We start from the raw sequence: 19,422 nt of genomic DNA on the forward strand, positions 1-19,422 counted from the left end.
GTTGAACTTCAGTGCTTTCTTCAAAGGTGATCAGTCTTTGAGAGGGCAGTGCTTGAGTCTTCAGCAGTACTTAGAACACAGCAGTAGATAGAGCAACAGTGTTTGTCTTCAGCAGTCTTTGGAGTATCATCAGTGTTTAGTTCATCAGTTGTTGTAGTGAGCAGCACTTAAGATTCATCAGCTGTTAGAATACCACTGTCAAGGGGAGAGCAAAGTGTAAAACTGCTGCTTATTGATGGTCCACTGATGTGATCCGGTTTTGGCTTTACATTATCTGTTCATCTGGTAGGGTTCAATCCCAACAGTCCATGTCTAAACCATTTGTCAAATGTCTTTGTGAAAACCATGTCAAAATGTTTATGTCAAAATGTAGTCCATGAAATGTGTATATTAATATCAAAAAGTCTATGTCAAATGTCAATCAAGTAATGTGTAAACAAAATGTCATGTATGGCAAGTGAAATATGTATCAACTAAACCACAGGTAAAAATGCACAAAACAATGTGTTGAAGTAAAACGTGGTTTAAATCAACGTTATGTTTTGTGGAAATGCATGCTATACTGATACAAACATCTATGCGGTATTGTGAAAATGCATACATTCAAGCCTTGCGACTGTGGCGATAACCTTTAAACAAATTAAAGGGTTATCTGAGTTATGTATATCGAATTCGGTCATTCCTTTCATCCAAACATACCTAGGATGTCAGGAATGAGAGTTGTCAATTCCTATGGCACCACTACCTACTAACGAACGGCGTGATCAATGTTAATGAATGTATTTTTGTCCCATTTAAACAACCAAATGTTATACCAAAATGTAAGCATGTGAAAACAATGCACTAGTATGCAATCAAATGAACATACATAGCGTGAAATGTAATGTAAAACAATGTACTAAGTATGCACACAATGGACATACATAGCATAAAATGTAATGTAAAACGATGTACTAAGTATGCTACGAAGGACATACATAGCAAAAACACAATGAAATCATGTACTATAAGTGTACTATTGAACATAACAAGCATATGATATGAAAACATGGAAAGCATGAAAGTAACAAGTAGGCACATGTGTTTCACCCCAAAACGTTTGAAAAATAGTAAAAGAGGGGTCTATGTACTCACTTGAGATTGCTTAGAAGTCCTAGGATAACCACCAAGCAAAGCTAGAAGATCACGGATTCAAACGTCACCTAATATAGGTATCTACATTAGTAAACGGACCTATTCGGAGGATCGGGTAGTACGAGGGTTTGTAAACCAAATAAGTGTGGGAACTTATGTAATATGGTTTGACAAAGCCTACATACTAAAACATAACCTATCCTAAGTGCTTTTGACCCGTTACGACCCGTTTAGGTAACTTATGCTACTTTAACGCGTCGTTCGCGTAAAACGCGTTCGGAACGCCTAACTAGTCCTATGACAAGTAAGATATGCCTTAACATGTCTAATATTGTTGCTAAATCAGTTTAGATGTCAAAAATTTTGTTACATAGGCTTAAAATGAATTTTAGCGCAAAAAGGGTATTTTGGTAATTTACCTAAGGCATAAGAACTACTTATCATACAACTACTTAAACGACGTGACCATAAGGTATAACCTCGGAAGGTTATTCCCTATACAACTATGGTCACCTAAAGTATTTGGTCGGATCCTAAAGATCGACCAAATGGATCGGGTTCAAAAGTATATGCGATTGTTTAAATCACTTACCTTTACGACCCTAGACAAGCACAATTCTAAAAATGACGAGCTAAACATGCTAGAACATGTTTAGTTAAGTTAGAAAACAGGTTTGGTATCAAAACAAACGGTTTTGATACCCTAGAGTAGTTTGGTTACAAAATACGCGAGAAAACGCATTTTGGCCGAAACTACGACTCGTCACTGAGCCTAGATAACGTGGTAATCAGTAGGTATAGTCACTAGGGACTATAACCATCGTGATTACGCTCACGTTATCAAGTTCAAACGAACTTCGCGTTGACCATAAACTGGTCAATGCAGAAAGTCAAACGCAGTTTGACTTTAACGCTAAAACGAAAGAAAAACACGAAAGAATACTTACAGAATGTCCCCGCAAGATTTGACCCGATTCACTCTCAGGTAGGAAGCATATACTTCCATTTAGAGAGTATAAAATCAGATCAAATGTGAGGAAATGAGCAAGGCATTGGGAGGGGGGGGGGTATTTATAGGTGTAGTAGAACCGTTAAGATCGTTCCTCGTTATCCGAGATTCAATCCTAGCCGTACACCTCGAGCCCATAGATTTACAAAACCAGGGGAGCCCCTAAACCAGCCCATAGATACCCAAAAACCAGGTGCACAAGTGAGGAATAGCTGGATCAAGCTGGAAAACACTTACTGCTGATCTGGGGATGCTTTACGGACTGTATGAGGTCCCTTACGGTCCGTAAGGACCCTGCAGACCAGCAAAGTTTGTGTTTTGGCAGTTTTGGTCCCTCTGCGCGTATGGTCGTGTTTTGCAACTTCTAACACCCGCCAAACCCATTTTTAAGCTTCACAAGGATGTTAAAGTATAGGGAACATGAAACATGCTCAAAAATATGTCGGATGTCTGTTCATTTGGCCGTACGATTGCGTTGTTCGGTTAATTACGACGGAAGTCGTAACGGACGTAAAAACGGTTCAAATTGCGCGACGAATGGATTTTTGACAAGCCAATCACTAAAACATAATATTTTAATGATTACATAAATTTTTGGATGTCCGGATGTATTCAGAACGTAAGTTATGCGCGAAAATGCAAACTTATGCACTTTTTGATGCTTTTAGTCCCTGAATGAGCATAAAGCTTATTTTAGCACACCGAACCCCTAAAAGCCTATTTCTAAGCTATGTAAAGGATATTTAGGGTGTGTTTAACTTATGATCATGTTCCGGAATGTTCGTTACAGTTCAAATTGGCATACTTTCGCAGTTTGTCAATTTTAGTCCCTGTAAGCGAATAAACTTGATTTTGCCATACCAAAGCCTTCAAAACTTATTTCTAAGTTATGTAAAGGTTATTTAAGGTATGTTAAGCATAAATTGATGTTCCGGAGTATTTGTTGCGTTAAACTGATTACGTTTAAGCACCAGTTTGCGTATAATTCTCCAGAAAGCGATATAGAGTTTGAAATTGGATAAAAGTCAAAATATGAAAAACATCAAACATAAACAAACAAACATTGGGATCAAATAACTTTATTTCATTGATAACTGAATTGTTTACAATGATTACAAGCACAGATGTCACAGTCTCCCCTACTTGTGGAAATTTCGTCCCGAAATTTGTTTAGAGGAAACTCGTGAGAATAGATGCGGATACTTCGCCTTCATTTGATCTTCATGTTCCCAAGTAAACTCAGGTCCACGTTTAGATTCCCAGCGAACTTTAACCAAAGGAATGTGCTTGCGTTTAAGCCATTTGATAAGTGTTTTCATTGATAACTTTATTTCATTGATAACTGAATTGTTTACAATGATTACAAGCACAGATGTCACAGGTACTTCTTATATATAAGTGTTTTCATCACATTACATACCGTGGCGTTATTTAGTACACTTGGGTTAACAAATTTTGGAACTGAAATATATTTTAATATATTACTTATTCAACTTTCTTAAAACCAAAGTATATTTTTATATATACTATAAACCTAATATTGTTTTTCAAACAATATATTTTATACAAACTCATTTTACTTAATTATTTAAATTCCTACGTATTATTATTTTATATCATCTGATTTCTTATAAATTTTAGTATGATTTGTAAAAAAAACATTTTACAAGGATCATGACTACTTTTGTTAAACATTTTCTTTAAACTTATAAGTCATGAATCCTAATTATAATAAAACCTATGTATCTCACAGGCATTTTTATGCTGACGTACCTATTTTTACACATGTTTTAGGTGCTGTTATGTGATGATTGTTGATACATGCTACACTTAGGATGGACTCGTGCCTTAGCGACTTCAAAATTTGAAAGACAATATTTGTATTTATCTGATTTGTAATAAAACAATGAGTTCATTAATTCAATAAAACAAAATCATTTAATCCGTGGTTGTGAAACAATTATTCTGTTACAACACTCCCCGACGTTTCCGCTGCATTTTGTTGTTTTACATGGTCGGGGCGTGACAATCTTGCCTGTTTGATTCATTTGGGTACCTTTTTAGTTCGTCCCATTCACCCCGTCCTTACTACATTGGACGCAAATATGTCCACTACAGGAAGTTCATGGTATCATATGCCACTACTTACTTGGCCAGAGTAAGCCATTAACACATGACACACATAACCTTCTTATAGCTTTCACATCACGCCCTATATAAGTAACGCCTCTATTTATTTCATATCTCTGATTTCATTTAGTAAAACTTTATTTAATTGCTAAACAACAATCATTAGTTTTACTAGTTTTACATTCGAACATATATAATGTTTTTCCTTTCTATCGAACTATTATATAATTACATTCGTTAATGTAATCGCTACTTTTCTCAATAGCATTATATTGAGAGTTTTCCACTTGGATAATTACCCCCATCCAAGTTTCCATATGAACTAATCCTATTATTTTTTGTTATTCATCATCGTGAATAACACATGTTTCTATTAAACTTTTCTTGGGAACATTATCCCGAAAAGATATCCTATTCAGGTTTTTCAGATTTTATCAGATATACGCAACCGTCATTCCCTACGTGTTTGTTGCATATTATTACTTGTGCAATTAAATTTAAAAGCGTGCACCTGGTAATGCTTGCCCTAACGGGCTTTCCATGTCATTAACCTTGTTCACGATCATCACGCGATTTAGGTCCTTGATGAGCATACTCTACTTGTACTTCGGACCATTCCTCTGTCATGTCCGTCACTCATTACACTCTCGCCATCTTCAGATGCGAGTATCCTTCAACTAAACATTTACAAAAGTTAATAATTTCGACCTTAATAAATGCCCGTATTGCAATATAAGGATTTTCACTATACGTGTCAACGCACGTGATTTCGTTAACTATACCAATCATTTTCGTTGGAGTAACGTGTATTAAACGATACCCTATGTGTTGTTTACAACACTTTAATCATACTAAACCATTAACATACATGTACTTACCGGATTTGCGATCAAGCCTCGAACCGAACACTTTACCCTTTAACCTTGAGCTCTGATTACCAACTTGTAACACCCTTACCATTATAAAAGGGTTTTGTACTAATAACGACAATTAAATGTGTAGTTACATATGCACAATCATATAAAAATACAGGTTTATTTAAAACTTTTCTCGATAGTATTTCAATACAACATAATACGTATATATTTGTCGTTTAAAATGACGACGAACAATATGTGCGGAAGCTTATTTTCTTGATAGTGTTCGGTTTCTCGATGAGCTTGATCGTCCTCCGGTACTTTACCCAATACCTACATTTCATAACCCAATGAAATGAGTTAGTTATTAACGTTTATAACGTGTCGGACTGAATTCGTAAGACAAAACTCATCAACAACAACAAAATAGCAGCTGATGGAGTTGTCACGGGCCGCCAGCATCTGTCGCGTGTCGCGACGAGTTTACTCCTCGCTGTCGCGTGGCGCGAGGAACCCCTTTTTCCAGCAAGTTTGCTGCTGAAATGCTGCATATTTTCCAAATTCCAAATTTTTACGCCAACGAGCATAACTTGCTCATTTTTTATTCGTTTTACGCGATTCTTTTTCCTACGTGATCGTAATTTAATTCTCCATCATATGGAGTTAAAATCTGACATTTGAATTCACAAAATATTAGATTTCAAGCTCTCGGCTGGAAATTCAATTATAACACCCTTTTGACCCATTCACGTTTTTATCAAACAAATTAGTTTGTTACCTTTAAAATGTCATAGACATCACTCTATAACTGTTTACTATTATTCCAAGTTCAAATTACGGGTTTCTTATGGATCTTTAACCCGTTTTGCATATATACTCGTTTTGACCCGTTTAGGGTATTTACCCACTTTTAAGCTTAAATCATGCTTCTTCTTGGTTTACGTCCCATCCCAAATTTTGATTATCAACTTGTCTTCCACCACGTTATAGTTGTGGTGGATTTAGTGTGGTAAACCGTTTATTCCAAGTTTTACCCCTCGGTTGTCATTTTACGGAGAATACACGTTTCAACTCATTGGACACTAAGGTCCCATATCATCCCTTTTTATACTTATCCTAAGGATTTAATCTATCGAAATACTTAATTCTAACGACCTTTAAAGGTCGTTTGCCCAATTTACCTATCAAGGGCGTTTTGGTCAATTTTAGCCCCTCATTTACGACGAAGGACTTTCGCTACATATTTGACCCAAAAATGTACGTTTAACCATATTCATATTTAAACGTACCTGGCTCGAGTCAACCTAGTGACCCGTTTCAACACCTTGCTTTTATTACCGATATTCTATGGCGACACAATTATCCAAATTGCTGTTTGCTCCTGTAAACACATGACTTGACAATCAAATTAGTCGATATTTGTCAAATGGTATTATCACCACTATTTGACCCGTTCAGCTTATATGACCCAACATTTTCATATGTAACAAAACATGGTTTTTAATTACCAATCGCACATCCGACCCATTTCGGATTTTCTCACTAGATCCTTTTTTTCCTAAGGTCATTTCTTATATTTTTAACCCATTCGGCTTACGCTATGGGTGTCCTTCTAACTTCAATTTACTTTAGTCGATACTTGACTAAATTTCCATTTTTACCCATTTTTATCATTTATAATTGTTCCGGCCCGTATTAATCGCGTCGGGACCCTTATTTCGGATATTACACTTATCGCATTTTTAGTTAACAAAATAATTGCATATTCTACAAAAAGGGGTGTAAGCTTTACTTACCTTGCATCCGGTTATGCTCTTTTTCCGCGTACTCGATCCGTTTGACCCACTTCTTTCCCAAGCCTTCATTTAGCTTGTCTAGAGTCAAACTATCATCATCATAATTCGTTAGACGATTAGATTAGTCAGATTCATTTACGACTATTCCATCCTACGGGTTTATGTCGAATTTATAATTCGATCATATCTTTGTTTAAAATTCAAAGTTCTTATTGACGAAAGTTGTTACACAATGTAATTCAACTACTCGTTTTATTACTTGGTCAATTACCCGGTAGCATCATTCTTAGGCTACCATTTATCTGCTTTATTAACCAAGTTTTATAACCATAATACATCGAATTAACACAACATTAATCTTTCTTAACACATGATGATATCAAACATCATTTTTAACATGAATTTATCATCATTTCTATCTTTTTATACCAAACCCAATTCATGGTAATTATGATTCATGTATTCAAATACCTAATTTATTCAAGTACCTTGTTTCTGCTATCAAATATGACGATTTTAAACACAAACTTATCATCATCTTCACTTTTATATCAAAACCCACTTACTAGTTTACTTGTTAATCACTTACAAGTAATATTACTTAAAGTTCTTCATAATTTCATCATAACTAATGAAATTAAACATACATAGACATTCAATTTCGACTTTGGATCATAACCCAACCATCTATTTGCAAGTAACCTACTTATCTCGAATTTCAAATTTAACTAATCTAGGTTTTGTGACATACCTTATGATCCCCACGACTAGGTGATCGTTTCTATGTATTCATGCATCGATTTTGGCCTTGAATCAAGCTTCAATTTGATGATTTTGTTGAGTTTAGGTTTTGAGCTCCATGGGAGCACCTCCTGGCCATCTTCACGCACGCACACATATACTCTTGTGTGTGTTGTGTTATTTTTTATTTTGTTTTATAAAAATCATTTTCAAGTTACCCAATTTTGGTCCCTCAGGTTTGGTTAGTTATTAATTAGGTCACAACCTAATTATTTTTAACAATATCCCCACTTATTAACTAAGTTTGGCATTCTGAGTTATCTTAGTGGGTTCGGGGAAGTTTATGACTAGGTTTGTTTTAAGTCCCGTTAACTCGGACCTTTTGTCCATTTTCTTTCTGAAAGTTGTTATTCGCATTTTAATTAATATTACGATTATTTATTTAAATCCTAGTATTTACCGGGTTACTTTTACCACTAACGGTGCTTTGCCCGTCTTTTAGTATTAACGGGGTTTGATTACCAAACCCGTTTTCAGGGTGTTACAACTAGATAAACGCCTCGAGTGTTTCTTCATCGAAGAATAGCCACCTATAACCTTTCCAAGAACATATTGAATTTGACCATGATTTCTTTCCAGCTGATTAATTCTTTCTTTCTTCTTTACCTCTTAAAGAATGTGGCGTTTCACGAAACACATACTCTATATCAACCGTTTCATTCTCGTTATCCGAGTACTCATGATTTTTATTCAAATTATTGCAATATGAATGAGGGTAATCATACAACAACTCCTCCAACGCCATCAACTCTTGCTAATCATGAGCCATTCTCTTCGGAAAACCGCTTAAACTGGCAAGCTTCCATTTCAACCTCAGCCTTTTCGATTGGAATGTTGCAGGTGGGAACCTGATTTTGGAATAAGTGTGAAAAGTGGGGTTTTATAAGATGTGGGAATAAGTAAGTGGATGAACATAAATGCCCTCACGTGATAATCACATGACCAGACATAACTTAAATTTTTAACCTGGTTAGTGCTAAAGGACGAAATTTGTAATGAGATTCCAAACAAAGGACTGTAACTATACTTGTTGAAGTTAACGGACATCTATTGCAACCCGCTACAAAAATAAAGGGTGAAAATGTAATTTACCCTTTAAACAATCATCTACCATACTTCATCAATTTCAATTTTAATTTTCAAGCCCAAGTTTTAGTTGTTGATTACTTGTAACTAAACATTTAAACAAACAAAACTTTTTCTAAAACAACAAAATCACCATACTAAAGTCTAGAACAAAAAAAAAAAAAAATCAAAACACATAAAATTTCAAAACCTTTTCACATCTTTATTTCTCCTAAAAATCCACATAAAACAACAAAAACAACATAAACAAATGAAGCATACCCGTGTGGTTTCGGATTCCAGTGATTGCAGGTAGTTTGGTGGTCGTAATTTCAGTTTTCTAGCGAAAAAATGACTGCCATCGATGCTGCTATTTGCGTCGCTGGGGGATCAAAGTGAGAGCGGGAGCCGATAATTGGAAAAGGCGGGGTTGGGTTGGGTTATTTTATTTACTTCAAAATTTATTGGGTTGGGTTTGGGCTTAGGTGAATTACAATGGATTCTTTATTGGGCTAAATTTTTAAGTGAAAGTGATTGGGCTAAATTCTTATGTGAAAGTGGTTAAAAAATAATTATATAAATTAGGTTTATACTTTAATAGAAATCAATGTTTACAATTTTTTTATAAATTCATAAGATTATATTAAGGAGGCGGTTGAAAATTTCCCAGGGTTACGGTCGGGATTTTCCGCGGAACTTAACACTAAATTTGCTTTTTCAATGGGTGTGCCCGCCCCTGAACCCAACATGTTTGGGTTGTTGTTTCCTGAAAAACGTACTTATGTGTTTAATCAACAATATCATTCAAATCCAGTCGGACCAAACTGTGACCAAAATAACCCAACCCAACCGCATGAATGTTAATTGATGCAAAATTTTGAGCACCGGTTTGACAAATGTGTAAAAAGGGCGGACTTGCAACAAACGATCTTCATTCAAAATGGATTAAAGTGAAATGTTGCCCCAAGACACCATGAATAACTTTATTACACCTACACTAAAGTTGCGGTGGCAATCATGTCAGTTTGGCGGTTTTTGCAAACTAGCGGGTTAAACATGATAAATCCAAACATAATCCATCTAATACTAATAAAAGAATCCAATAAATGCCACATGACATTCTCTTATTTTATAAAATCCAATAAATGCCACATGGCATTGTCATATTAATTCTTTAATAATATATTAATTATATAATATAACTCTAATTCTAATTTATGATTAAATAAATACATAAATGATCTATAGTTAAAACCTATTATTTTAATACTTATTAAAATAAAAGAGTTTAAAATACAAAAAAAAATCTTATAAGAAAATATATATAGAATTGATGTATGAGTTTTTCTAATGTATAAATAAAAGCTAAAAAAGAGCAACTAACCGGGAGGACATCTTGCAAAAAGACTAAAATTTATTGAACTATGTTTTAAAATTATAGACGTTGAGAATTTAATGTTTTGAAGTTATAGCGAAGTGAGACCTTTCAATTTATGGATGAGAGAATATTAAAATTTCATAGCTACACCGATTTGTGATAAATAAACGTGTTTTCAGTTTAATAGAGTTAAAAAAATATGCAATATATTTTCAACTTTTTTAACAGGTAAATGATATTCCTACTCTATTTTACACCCAATATGCAAAAATGGTACTATAAAACGTTAACATTCTCTATAATGTTTTGGGGTGCCTTTGTTAATGGCAAATGTTATTTCTACTCTATTTCATATTAATTATACTAAAATATTCATTTTGCTCATGTTTGAATCTGAGATCTTATCTCTAAGAGATAAGTGTTTCTATACCAAGTGGACGAGACCCACATTGGCTAATACCCACCTATATGGTTACAGACACAATAAATATATATAATCGCACCAATCCCCCCCCCCTCTCTAAATTCCTTTGTAACCCTAAATAAAGAAATTTTTATAAAGTAGAAAAAAGGTAACTTAATCATCTTTTAATATTATTAATTTTCTTTTTTACCCTTTTGTGAACATAATAAGGTAACCTTTAAAAATGAAAAGATTTTATTCATTAATGTATATCATAACTTTATAATAAATAATTACTAATTAAATCCACATAACTATTATTAGTAAGAATAACAAATCTAATCTATGTTATATCAATAAATTTGGCTTTTTACCTGTAAAGAGAAAAATAACAACTTAAATAATGAATTTTGTAAATAGAATTGAGGCCTTAGAGATTTATTTTAAATAAAAGTTATATTTAAAAGATACACTATAATAAAAATTAATATTATATTTATATACTATCTATATATATAATTAAAGAAACCTTGGGGGACACATGTCACCCCTTGGTTAAGCCACATAAGCTGACACTTGGCATAGCTATAAGGCCAGGATTGGAATAGCTTCTTTTGTACGATTCATATACTCTCTCTCTCTCTCAATCTTCAATAGCCTTATTTCGAAAACCGTACAGAAAAATCATCTGCATCCATAGCAAGAAAAATCATCTGCCGCCTGTCCTTCGTCTGCAAATCTTCGATCTTTCAATGTCGCTCCACAATTAGGGTTTCTTCCTCTTCAATGTCTCTGTTGATCCTCGATCTCTGTGTGTCCTTATTTTCATTATAAAGGTTAGATTTTGACAATTAATCAATCATCATTCTTGATTTTCGAAGGTTTTCTGACTATTGTTCTCTTTGTTTTGTATATCTTATAGTTTTCGATGGATTATCCGTATTGTTATCAGTTCAATCTAAATAGGTATGTTATTCAATCTCATCTCAGTTGACTTTTCTTTTAATCAGTGGTTAAAACCTTTCGTATGATGAATTTGTTCAGATCTGTGTTGAAGGATGTGCGAGATCTGGCAAAAGTTTTGGATGATTTTGGATCTGTTATTGTGTTAGGAGATCTCGTGTTGAGGCTGAACAGGTTGGCTTTTATTCTAACCCTAATTTCATTAGTTTTTCATAAATTTTAGAAATTGTTTGTTCTTTGTTTATATTATTTAGTTGTTTTACATAATTGAATTGTCGCTTTATTTAATTATAACCCTAATTTTGAGGTTTTAGGGTTTGATGTTATACGGTTTTGTTGATTTTTTGGATAAGGCGCAATCAACCCATTAAGAACTCTTTTAAAACATTATAGACTATAAAATAGCCTGATTTAAATATGTGAGATTCTCATTCCTTCATACGAGGTGTTTGTTAGTTGCCAAACAATCTTTTCCTATAAAATTAAAATTTTAAGGCAGTCTTTTTCTCTAGCAGATAGTCTCAAGATAAGTAAGAAGCTAATTTTTTAATCGTGTTATTTTGTTAATGATGTGATTTGCAATTCTTTTTGCAGGGAGTCATTAACTTGCTATTGGGACTGAATTGTGGAAAGGCACTTGAACCCTCAACATTAGTAGAAGTTGCCAAAGGGTTGTTTGTACTACTAAATTGCAATATTCAGGTAGACACTTATCTCCAATGGTATTGTTTCAGCACTCCAAGTGCTCGACACATACTATATATACGTATGTATGGTTACCAAAAGAAAAAATTGAATGTCCCCATTAGCAAAGGGCATAAAATCTAGAGGAATTTTGTAGATGAATATAAAGATTATATCTATTTGTGGGAACAAGGTAGCATTACAGAAATGAGTTGTGTTTATTGCTAATCATCTGGAACCTAACAGATGGTCTCAAGATAAGTAAGAACAAAGGGTATATCTAGGCGTAACCTTGCATTGTTCATTTTTGAATCGTGTTAATGATGTGAATTACAACTCTTTACAGGATGTCAGTGAGTTGCTAATTGGACTGAATCATGGAAAGGCATTTGAACGCTCGACATTAGTACAAGTATCCAAAGCGTTGTTCTCGGAACTTGATTTTGATTATCATGTAGACACTAATCTCAAATGGTATTGTTTTAATCTTTTTAGAGTTTGATGTAAGTTAATTATTGTTTGTTGATTTTGGAAGGATGCAACTTGTAGGGAATCAAATGAGGATATAAGGTTTATTGCATCAGGTGCATCTTGCTGTAAGGAATCCCAAATACCCCCTTAGATGTGGAAATTTTGGCGGGATCAGGATTAGTTGCTGACTTGATGCTACATTTCATCATTTATGACATACATACACTTTTGCAGATGCAATTAAGATGATGTTTTTGCATATTGTGGGTTTTTTGGTGTTAGAGCATATCAAAAAGAGGAGGAGCGGGTGGTAAAAGGCGATGATGTAATTGTTGACTTGGATGCAAGTTTGGAGGATCCTTAAAGGTTGGGGAACTTTACTGACCAGATCACAAATTCTGAGCTTTCATATTCAACCATATTTTTATTCATGCAATGTTTGTATCTGGCGATTTTTTGCATAATGTTACATGCTTGGAAATTTCTTGTCTTTATGGTTGAACTTGATTAATTTGGAGGGAGAGGAATATTTTAAAACTTGCCCAAGTAAAAAGACGCTGCAACTGCAGGAACGAGGACAAGTTGGTCCAACTGATAACAGAGTAGGTTTTTAGACAAACATTCTTACGAAGATCCTTAGTTTTTGTATCAAGGCTGGCAATCATTATACATATGCTTTTCTTATGTTTTTTTAGGTCTGTGAGCAGTAGCTTAATGTGAAGTATGATAGGGAACCTTCTAACTGTGGATATTGAGGAAGGAATGCAAGACTTGGAGGTAAACTGTTAATTTTATGGTTAAGATAATTTTTATTTTATGAAAAGGCATATGGTATTATATAATAAGAATTTGTTGGTTGCAATTGACTGTTCAAAATGATTTTGATGATTTTACGCCTGCGGGAAGTGGTCTTATATGAGGGTGAAACTGGAGATCTGAGGGTTAGTTTTATTGATGACTTAATTTTATTGTCAAATCTGTTTAAGAAGAGAAAAAGTATTTTATTGCTAATGATGAATCTCGAATTTCGTGCAGTTTCGCATGATTACTACAGCTCCACATGAGAGGTTTAGGAGAGGAGGCAATAAACCTTCACACAACTGCCACAATAACTTTGGTAATTTTTCTCTTTTTTTTCCTTTAGCTGTTACCAAAATTTAGTTCAACACTATCACTCGCAATCATGACCCGAAAAAAAGAAAGTAAACGATTTAGGTCATTTTTAGGAATATGATACAATGAAGTTTTTCATCATAAACTTGCAAGTTCTTCTAGGTTTGTTTTCTGATATGTTCAAAGTTATTAAATTAGGGTGTTTTGGTTTGAGAATTATTAGATTTGGGAGATGGTTTGCCACAAGGTTCATCTGTATCTCAATTTACTCACTAAAACATGAAATTAGTTATTATTGCGGTTTATGATTCATCTTGTGATTTTTTTTCTGATAGGCATGATCATTTAGTAGCTGGATTGTATGATTGTTTGGCTGATATGTAAAAAAGCCAAATGGATGAAAAATTATGAATAGTTTAAATGTTTACCTGATAAAAGCTCGCTCGATATGTAAAGAGATGAGAGATCTTTATACTATCACCTCATGAAGTAATGAATAATTACTAGATTTTTGTCGTAAGTGGTTTGACTTAACCGGTTCAGACATATAAATCTGGACGGTAAAAATAGGTATGTGATAGGACCTGTAGTCGAGCCAATTATATTATGTGATATAAAATATATATATAAATGTTATGATGCCACTTATATTTTGTATGTACTCTTGTGGTGTCTTGCTAATCCCTTTTTTTATGTATTGCAAATACTCTTGCAGAACTCGACTGCAGGTCTTATCACAAGCCGATCACGTTATTGAGGAACAAGTAATATCTCGAAGTGATTTGCGACAATTATTCAAGAAAATGTCATTTTGGGTTTACTCGATGCATCCATGGTTAAAATTTAGAGAAGTAGCTTGTGTGCCCACTTTTCAATGCGTATAATACTCAGGTCAGACCATTTTTTGCATTGGAAGTGTATTGTGATCATTTTAAATATATTTTTATCTTCGGGGACCACCGGATGGGCCGCACCTAGATTTATAGATATCGCATTGTCTCTTTATAAGTTACATGAGCGTTGTGTTGTTGTACGTTGAGATTGTTTTACAAATATTCGATGTGGCAATTTTGACCCATTTATTTGTGAATGAATCTGTTTGGTAATTATTAATTGATTAGTATTTATTTCTTGCAGGGTCACATGTACATCATTGATGTATCTCAATCAGTTGATCTAGATTATCCTCATGCACTTGATTTTTTCAAAGAGGATTGTATTCACATATCTGTAAGTTTTTTTAAACCCTTTTTTTAATAAGTAGTTCATAGAGGTGGCGAGGCTCGGTTAATTTGGGTTTTGTTTTGTGTCAAATAAAAATTAGATAATAAAGAGGCCAATTCTATCCCATGCACTTGATTTTTTTAGACAGCGTCTTGCTCAACTACCTATCTTTTTGGTTATAAAGTATCAATCGTGACTCTAACAACTACCGGTTATGGGGATCTTCACGCTGAGAATACAAGAGAAATGGTGTTTGCTATCTGCTATATGATATTCAACTTGGGCTTGACAACTTACCTCATCATGCACTTGATTTTTTTAGACAGCGTCTTGCTCAACTACCTATCTTTTTGGTTATAAAGTATCAATCGTGACTCTAACAACTACCGGTTATGGGGATCTTCACGCTGAGAATACAAGAGAAATGGTGTTTGCTATCTGCTATATGATATTCAACTTGGGCTTGACAACTTACCTCATCAAGAGTTAAAAGCAGAACCGGTGTGAAGTTGCTTATACTAGACAAAGATGGGAACGTAACGAGTAAAACAACAAATGTCGTCTAAAAGGAAGTTTTTTAATGGGATTTGAATAATTTTTTGTTTGTTTCTTCCAATGTATGCGTTTGTACAGAATATTAAATTTCAAAGTAAATAATATGTTTTTGGTTCAAGCCGCGTTTAATGTGACAACCGTCAAAAATCCAGGCATCTGTACAATTTAATTAACCATGATTAGTGCTTAATAACTCTGCTGAATTACAAATGATTGCTTTCTAATTACTGTATCATACTTACATATGCATCACATTTCATACTGTCACATCATCTTTACATACAAACTCTTAGTGACATAAACGATGCACAATGCACAGTAGGGATGGGCTTTTTTTCCCAAATACCCGTACTCGTACCCGTACCGTACCCGTACCCGTACATGTACCCGTACCGATTTTAGGTATTTGGTACATGTATCGGTACCCAGTTTTTTTATTTTTGGTATTCAGTACTTTCGGTATTGGTACGGGTACGGGTAAAAACGGGTACTGGTACCGAATTCTATGTATACCTTTAAAAGTTTTTTTGTATTATGTTTTATTTCATATTATGGTATTTATAGTGTACTCGTATTGATTTTACCTATATGGTACCCGTATCGTATTGGTACTCGTACCAATTTTACCTATTTGGTACTCGTACTATATTGGTACTCATGTCAATTTTACCAATTTAGTACTCGTACAAGTGCTCAAAAAGTAAATAAAAACAAAATGGTACCAAGCGGGTACTGTACCGAAAATACCCGTACCAGTACCCGTACTCGTACCCGTACCGTACCTATATATTTGGTACGGTATTTGGTACCTAGTTTTGTTCAAATTCGGTACCGGTATTTTCGGTACTGGTACGGGTATAGGTACGGGTACTGTACCAATCCCATCCCTAATGCACAGCTAGCACAGTTAGCGGATAACTCAGAAAAATGCTGACGATGTCAGTACATAGACAGACAGTGTTTTGAGACCCCGTATGGGCCAGAGACAAGGTACTACACTAGTATAGTGTGTAGGGAAGTAAGGATCATAAAACTGCTTCGCTAGGTGATAGTTTAAGTGTCGGAAAGTGCCTAAAACCCACTTAATGTGACAATTGGCACAAAACCGGTAACTTTCGTACACTTTAATTACTATTTAATGATTACAATTATGTGCTTAAATGTCAACATTGACTAATTAGATGCTAAACAAGTGAATTCATGCATGTTGTATACTATAAAATATTGCTTTATGCATAATCGAGAGTGTTGCGTCAGAAACACTAGTAAACTCACCGGTAAGACACACTGTGTCAGCAAAACTGCAGAAAGCAGTCAGACGTTGGAACTAGGGCCTAGGTGTAGGTTCAATGACAAGAATACATTAAAACCCGAGAGTACATGCAAGGGTTAATATATATATATATATATATATACACATTACGGAAACAAAAATAAGCACTAAAAAGCACCCGAAACACACTTTAAGTGCAAAAATTTACATAATTTAGCTTTGCTATTTGTGGGATTTTACTGGGTATGATTGATTGATTGAGCTATAATCAGCATTTTGGCACTGAAATATTATGTAAAAATGTCGTTTTATTATCCAGAATATTTCCCTAGATGTTGGGAATTGAAAGGGTACAAGAAAGGTACTTAAAAGACACTAAAAAGTGTAATTTAGCACTTTAACGAATCAGTACCTAACCGAACAACCAGATATCACTCGGAACATAAAAATATTGTCATGGACACTGTTTTTCTTTTTCTGAGCCAGTTAGTGTCCCCGAATACCCTAACACCCGTTATAACATACAACACACATCATACACTAAGCAAATTCCTAACTTAACATAACTTACCACTAATTACTTAGTTGGAAACAAACCGAATACCCCCTCCCCCTAACAAGATCGGTCACCATAAGGGTGACAAACTTTTGAATTGTGTGATTATTTTAATCACTTTGTTTAATATCTTGAGGACACTAGATCCTTTGGATAATTAGAAGAGAATTGTCTATAAGAACAAGCACATGTCCATCATAACCTTCACCACCCTTAAACTAAAATCAACACTCCTCTCTCCTTCCTCTTGACTTTCGGCCGAAACCATAGGCACCACCACCACCACTTTTCGAATTCGATCTTGCTATTTCAAGCACATACAAGGGTGAGGGATCACGTATAAGGAAGCTCGGTGCTTACGGTTTGCCAAGGACCTCACCACAACGATATTAACCACCCGTTTTTCGTCTAGTTTCTTCCCTAGCCTTGAGCTAGTTGTTGTTAGTGCATTACGTCTATTGACTTCGTCTTGTATCATGTAATGTAGTAGGATAGGTTAGAATAACCAGTGCACGAGGTTCGAGAAACAATTGTTAGAGAGTTAGCTTGTGATTCCGCTCATATGTACATGCCATATAAGCGAAATCAGAAACATAAGATTTCGCTCATATGAACATGGTCATATAAGCGACATCATGCATACTATATAAGGTGCACTTGTTGTTTCATTTGGCACGGATTCAGAAATTGTAACGAAGTGCTGCCAAATTGTTCTCAGGTTGTAATCAGTGTTAAATCTATCCAAGAGACATTATAATTAGTTTGAGCATCCGTTTCATTGTTTCCGCCTTTGAATCGGATAAACAACTCTTCTGATCGACTCGTTCGGGTTCAACAACGATCCTACAAGTGGTATTAGAGCACAGGAGGAAGAGTTTAGCTTGATTAGATTAGTTTTCTGTCTTCTACACCTTCTTTATTCAACAGAACAAAATTTATCGGTCAAAACCAGATCAAAATTTCACAGATTGTAGATAATTGGACATAATCAAATCCCTGAAAGTTTGACATTGAAATTCGGACTAAATGGACCAAAATGCCCCCGAGCTGATTTCACTCGTATGGACATCAAGTGATTTCGCTCCTGTGTCAGTGTTAATTTCGCTCTTACAGCAGCCTGATTTCGCTCCAGTGGACATAATTCTTGGGATTTCGCTCCAAAGACCACCTAATTTCGCTCCAATGTCCACTCACAAATCCTAATTTCGCTCAAAAGTACATTGGTGATTTCGCTTTTAGTGCACAAACCCTAATTTCTCTTATAGTACACATCAGATTTCGCTCTTGTGACACATAACTCCTTGATTTCGCTCATAAGGTCACCCTGAACCCTGATTTCGCTTTTGTGAACCACAAAACCCTGATTTCACTCGTGGTGTCCTGATTTCGCTCAAAGTTCCATTTAATTTCGCTTTTAAGGACAGTTTGGGATTTCGCTCATAGCTGCAATTCATATTTCACTCAAAAGTGAACTTTTTCGCGTCACGATCATTTCACGAGAACCAAGTGTCAGTGTATTTCAGATTATTGGATATTGTTTAAACTGATTGAATTTGTTTGATTATTCTCAGGTGATTGAATATGTCAAGCAGTGGTGAAGAGTTTTACAACACATTCTACAACGCATTCACTTCCGAATCGACAGCTAGAAGATCTGAGATGAGAGAATATTCAAGAGAGATTTCGGAGAATTTGAAGTTTGAGAACATGTATGGAAGCCAACAGAAACCACCGAAGCTAATGAAAGTTGAAGATTATAACTGGTGGAAAAACAGATTTGAGGGTTGGGTAAAAGCCTTCGCTCCTGAAAGCTGGTTAAAACTGAAAAATGGATACACTGAACCAGTAAAAGAGGGAGGAGAGTTAATAGATGCGAAAGATTTTACAGACATAGACATAAAAAATGTTGTGGCTGAATATAAAATGATCACATTAATCAAACAATCAGTAAGAGAAGATATTATCTCGTTACTTGAACAAGAGAAAACTTCAAAGAGTTTGTGGGAAGCG

Source organism: Helianthus annuus, chromosome 2 (assembly GCF_002127325.2).
Source record: "Helianthus annuus cultivar XRQ/B chromosome 2, HanXRQr2.0-SUNRISE, whole genome shotgun sequence".
NCBI lineage: Eukaryota > Viridiplantae > Streptophyta > Magnoliopsida > Asterales > Asteraceae > Helianthus > Helianthus annuus.